The sequence below is a fragment of the Tinamus guttatus genome, unplaced genomic scaffold (genome assembly GCF_059628265.1).
Source record: "Tinamus guttatus ecotype Peru unplaced genomic scaffold, ASM5962826v1 Tinamus_guttatus_pri_ptg000193l, whole genome shotgun sequence".
Lineage (NCBI taxonomy): Eukaryota > Metazoa > Chordata > Aves > Tinamiformes > Tinamidae > Tinamus > Tinamus guttatus.
Genome location: NW_028288727.1, coordinates 161,219 through 167,447, shown reverse-complemented (window position 1 = coordinate 167,447; position 6,229 = coordinate 161,219).

Here is a 6,229-nt window from a genome sequence, read left to right as displayed (position 1 = left end):
GGGCGGGAGGGGGAGTGACCGCCCCTGCGCTCGCTTTCTCCGGAACCCCCTCCCTCACCTGAAACGCAGCGGCAGCAGCAAACGAGGGCAAGAGGGGAATGGGGTCGCTATGGCTGCTGCCGAGGGAAGCGAGGCACGCGGCGCTCCCGCCGCTCCGACACGGAGGCGCTGCCGCTGTGGCCGCCGGCGCTCCCGCGGCGCCGCCCCAGTCCGGCCCGCCCCGCCGAGGCGCTCGCTGCCCACACGGCGAGAGGGAGAGGGAGGGAGAGCCGGGAGTGCGCGTGCGCAGAGCTGCCGCCGACCTGACCCGAAAGCGGGGAAAAACCGCCCAAAACCAAAGCGGGAACGGGGTTAGAACCGGGAGGAGGGAGCACGCCCTCCTCCTGTGCGTCTGCGTGACGTCACCGCGCGCAGCGCCCACCTGCGGCGGGAGGAGCGACCGTTGGGAGTTCGAATTCAAACGGTTCCGCGCAGGGCGCTACCATTGCGCGCGGGCGGGGGGAGGCTCCGGCTGGGCTGTACCACCCCGCGCACAAAACCCCTGGGAGACAAAGGCACGTCGCGACGGCCGCTCCCCGGCTCCAGCCATGTGCGTTAAAGTGTTTGGGTTATAAACCAAAACACTCGATGGGAGGGTCTCAGGAGGACCTCAGCCCGGCCTGCCGCTGGAGGGCCGGTCAGCCGGGGCCTCTCGGGTCTGTCTAGTTGTTCTTGTTTCTTTTTCCCCACTCTGGTTACTTGAGCACAGTTCGAAAGAAAGTAAATTCCAACAAATTTCTTAGATACTGTTAGAGAGTCCACATGAGCGGCGAGCTTTGTGGATGTGCGAACCTCCAGAAAAGCTTCCATCAAAGCTTTCATCTTGCGAGTTACTGTCAAAGTCTGACTGTAAGACAAATCTGTAAAGGTTCATCTAATCCAATGAGGTTTGTTTGTTTGTTTGTTTTTAAAAGACCTCAAAGCCTTTACTGCAGTGATACAAAAAAAAAAAAGTTTTTGATAGTACAGGCAACATTTTAGCAGTAGAGTCCAAAGATGCAGATTCAGATCATCGTTACTGGATAAATTAAGACTTTTTTTTCTATATTATTCAATCTTGATGAAAAGATATGTCAAGTGTAAGGTTTTGTTGGATGAGGCAGGTCAGTGAATGTGACAGTAGTTAGTTCTTGCCTGGAGAGACACAAAGCGAATGGGTAAAAGGGGAGGGGAACTGACATTAATAGTGGGGGAGAAAGCAATGTGATGGAAGGACATATTTTATGGGGAAAAGGATATGAAGTAGTAAAAGCAGTCCATAAGGCTGCATTTCTCGGGGTCTTACAGCATTGGTCATAGGAAAATCCTTTCTCAAGTCAGGTCAGCTGCTTGGCAGCAGCTACAGCAAGGACAGGCTTCATCTGCTGCTAGCAGCTATGGTGCCAAAACTCTCCAGAGCAAAGGGTTTCATGCCACCACTGCATTCATTTTTTTGATTGATTGCTTTCTTGTGCACATTTCCACACATAGGTCTCTTACATAATGGTTCAACTTGTATATGGGAATCTGATCTTGATTTAGAGTTCCTGGTCTGTCCTGTGATGAAGCTTCTGTTCAGGAAAGAAGGATAGTGGGGGACATTTGAGTGTAAATAGTAAAGAATGATTTACAAGATAAAGGACATGAGTTTTGCATCCTTGCAAGTGAAAGTGCGCAGATGAGAGGGTGAGAAAGTAGGAAGAGGAGATTCTGGAAGATAGGGATGACATAAGGATGAAGGTATTACAAGTAGTCCGAACTTTGCATGGATTTCCTTTCATTTAAACATGGGCCTAATGCACAAGCTTTTAGTACTTTTGATTAGGAGTGTCATTACAGTTCAAGTGTCCTTGATGTCGTTGTAACACTGTCACTACACCTATACATATAAAGGGTGAAATAGGCCCAAGTGCCCTTTTTTTCATCACTCTAATAGAACAGACATGTACATCATCTGCTTCTTTACAGACTGTGTCTTAGCTACACTTAAATGTAGAGGGACATAATTATCTTTTTAGCTGCATCAATTCTAAAAATACTTTATGTAAGCGTACAGTGCTAAGTAGTGGGAAAGGATCACCTGAGAGCAGCGTGCTGTATTGCAGCATGGGATACGTTGGGCCTTCTCTGCCACAAGGGTGCATTGCTAACTCATATTAGACTTGTTGTCCATGAGGACACCCGTCTCCATCTCTGCAAGGCTACATCCCAGCAGGTCATCTCTGGCCTGTACCGGTGCCTGGGGTTATTCCTCCCCACGTGCAGAACTTTGTACTTCCCTTTGTTGAACTTCATGATGTTCCTCTCTGTTCATCTCCCCAGTCTGTCAAGGTCTCTCTAAATAGCAGCAAAATCATATGGTGCATCAGCCACTCCTCCTGGCTTTGTATAATCCACAAACTTGCTGAGGGTGCAAGCAGTCCTGTCCTCCAGGTCATCAATGAAGAGATTAAACAGTAATCGATTCTTGTGGAACACCATTAATGACTGGCCTCTGGCTTGACTATGTGCTACTGATGACAACCCTCTGACTCCAGCAGTTCAGCCAGATTTCAATCCACTCACCTTACAATCTTTCAGTCCTTACCTGACCTGTACTTCTGAGCTTGTGTATGAGGATATTATGGGAGACAGTGTCAAAAGCCCTAATAAATTTAAGATAAACACTCACTGCTGCTAAGAGATTCACTGCCCTTCTTTTTATCCCCTAGGCCAGTGATTTTATCATAGAAAGTTATGAGGATAGTTAAGCATGGTTTCTCTTTCATAAATCCATGCTGACTACTTGCAATCGCCTTCTTGTTTTTCATGTATTTAGAAATACTATCTAGGCTTAGTTGCGCTGTCACCTTCCCAGGAATCAAGGCTGACCAGCCTATAGTTCCCTGGTTTCTTGCACTTCTTGAAGATATCTGCAGCATCTGCTGTCTTGCAGTGCTCAGGAACCTCCCTCAATCACTATGGCCTTTCAAAGAGAGTGGCCTCAGCGCTCTTGGGAGTATCTTCCCAGGTCCTATGGACTTCTTGTATGTCCAGATTATTACATATTCCCTAGTCTGATCCCCCTCTATTCCCGCGGGTCTTAGGGGCCTAGGATTCATGAAGGCCACTCTTACTAGTAAAGGCTGAGGTGAAGAAGGCTTGGCCTTTTCTATGTCTTTTTTTTTTTTGCCCTTATAAGCAAATATATCCATAATTTTTCACCCCCTTTGTCTCAATTTTCTTTATTTTTTTTATTAATGGCATCTTGTAGTCTTTCCCTTGGCACTGTATTATCCCACAGTGAAGATTTCGATACTCTGCTATTGTCTTTGAGGAAATAGTCTGGTAGGATGCTGTTTGGATATTTTTTCTCTGGTGAACATGTTAGTTGTGTTGAAATTTGCAGTCAGTTTGTCTTGGTTTTTAATTTTTACTTGACCAGACAAAGTACTATGAGTTATATATGATTCACCAGCATTATTTACACATACCATGTTCTCCAAAATAATAAGTTCCCCAGTGTTCCCCAGTGTCAGTGGTTTAGTTTTACTTATGGAGGAATGGCACAAGGGTGTATATTCTAGAAGTACTTTGCATTAATAAAAACTCTGAGGATTATAGAATAATATAAACTCTTTGTAGAGATCAGAAAGTTTGGGGAACCCTACCTTAGCCCAGAAAGTCACAGTACTCAGAACAAAGAAGTTTGTCAGGTTATGTATTACATTATGTACTAGTGTAGAAGGGCTGGACCACCATCTTGAGTTAGCGTAGTTCAGCAGGGGGGCCTTTGGGGTCTTAAAAATGTTTTCTTACAATGCAAAATATTCTAGTGCATAATGCAAGAAATTACATTTAAATATGTGAATATTGGAGGTTCTTGGGCAGCCAAAATCATCTAACAGTTTTTTTTTCAAAATGTCAGGAATTTGTTCTGACAGATTAATTAGAGTTGTTTTTGGTTCGATTCTTTTTTTTTTGCTCTAACAATAAAAACTGTTGTTGGGTGTGACCTCCTTTTCAGTCTCTATCACCTACTCTCTATTACATTATTTTTTTCTGTAAAGAGTTATTGCTCCTGCATATCTACTGCATGGGTAGGATTTCTTATATTTGGCATGCCATATGCTGTGATTGAAGAGGATAATGATCAGCCTTGCAGACTTTTATTTTGCTGTTCTTCAGGTTTTAATTTAAATCCTCTATTTCAGTCACCGCAGTTGTTCTCTGTCTTTAACCAGACTTAGTATGCAAAATCACATATAGGAAGTTAAATACAATTATTTTGAAAGAAATAGAAGACAATGGGCAAGGATCTGAATTTCTATCTTTGGAAAAGTGAAGACACCAAGATAAACTACTTTTTGAAAAAAGCATATAAACATATGCCTAATAAAAATTCTATGTTATTAAAATAAAATGTTATCTACTTTTTTGTTTTGTTGTTGTGCTAAGAAACACAAAGTAAAATGTTGACTAAGATTCAGCATAAGATATCTTCTAAACTAGTACTTCACTTTTAAAGAGTGTATATTGCATCTTCTTTACTTTTCACAATTCTACTAACCTCTATTTTCTCCACATTAACTAGGGGGAGTCTGAGTGGCAATAGGCTCCCATGTGGCACCATTTCAATCAAAACCATAATAAATAGTAGGAAATTGTATTACTGATTTGATTAAAAAAAAAAAGTGAACAATCCATAAAACAAGCATCAAAGACAGGTGGCAAATGGAAATCTGTAGTGGATAGGGGATACTTCAGTTGCTAATGAGTTGGTTTATTCAACTTCAGATGCTAATGAGGTAATGTCCCTGTTTAGCCATATCACTAGCCAAAAGACACCCTTAAAATGTCATGTGTGACCCCCCTAGGAATCACTTTTCTCGCTAGGAGATTTTGTATATATATATATTTTTTTTCTTAGAACCACATAGCAAATTCTGCTTCTAAACTTGGTGCCACTGTAGTGGAACAATGTTGGACAGGTTAAGCTGCAACTCATTAGCAAACTAATGTCAATGCTACATATTCATATGAATGCAATGGAGACGAGTAATTCTCAGTGCCTTGGGAGACTCCAAGGAAATTCCAAGGTCTATATTCCACATGGGTGGCACTGATGGAAAGGAGATATAAGCTGGTGAATGCCTTGTGCATGACTTAGTACTCACTGCTCACACTCACACTCACACAGTGCAACTTCTGTTAATTTTAATGAGGTCAATGCTAATTACACTAATGTGAGGGCAGAATTACCTCTGTGTTTGTATACAGTGAAATACAGAGGTCTCTGAATATGGAGTAGTTATATTTTGCCAAAAAAAAAAAAAGAGCATTAGGACAAAGTTGTGTTCAGCATTCGGTTTATATTATATTAATATTTCCAAAAGATAAGTTTTCCAGCAAGCTGTGCAAGTCATCTGTAAGTGATAATTATTAAAAATACTGTAGCTAAATACTAGAATATGTTAGAGCCAGGAGAAAAACATTCAGCAAGGTGGATTACTTTTAATGCAATCTAATGTTTTTGAAAGATTATTGTTAGAATTAATGCTGAATACTTAGGGCAAAAAAAACCTGGGTAATTTACTGTCCATGCTAACCCATAGTTACAAATGAACTAATCATGATATGGACTTATTACAAGTAAGCAAAAGAAGAACTCATAGAAAATCTGACTCTGTTATTAATAGATATGATATTAATTTGAAAGAGAGAGACACAGACACAGGTACACATTTGTTTCTACAGTGCTAAGAAGCTGGCATAAAAATTCTTTTGACCCCCAAAACATTTTAGCACATTAATTGGAGTGGATTATGCCAGTTTATCCAATGAATATATTGTTTATATATATTTGTTTCATGTAAATGAAAAGTACCTGAAATTTGCATGAATTAAATGAAAAAATGCCTTTTTAATAATAGCATTTTTTTGAAGACTTTTTAAGAGTGGTTGATTATGGCCGTAGTCTTTCCATGGAAAATGTTGCTTTAAATGACTGTGAATACTGATAATAAATACCAAGTAGAATAACTTTGGAATACATAAGTGAGTTTGTCCTGGCCTAGCACTAGATTTGTGGGCTTTTATCACTGCAGCTCAGTAGGAGTCTCTCGTTTGCATAAACAGAGAAAGAACAAAGTCCTAAAACTGTCTATCACCTTTTATAAATATTAGGGAGCAGCAACATTAAGCAGCTCAACAGGAAGGCTTTTGCCATGGT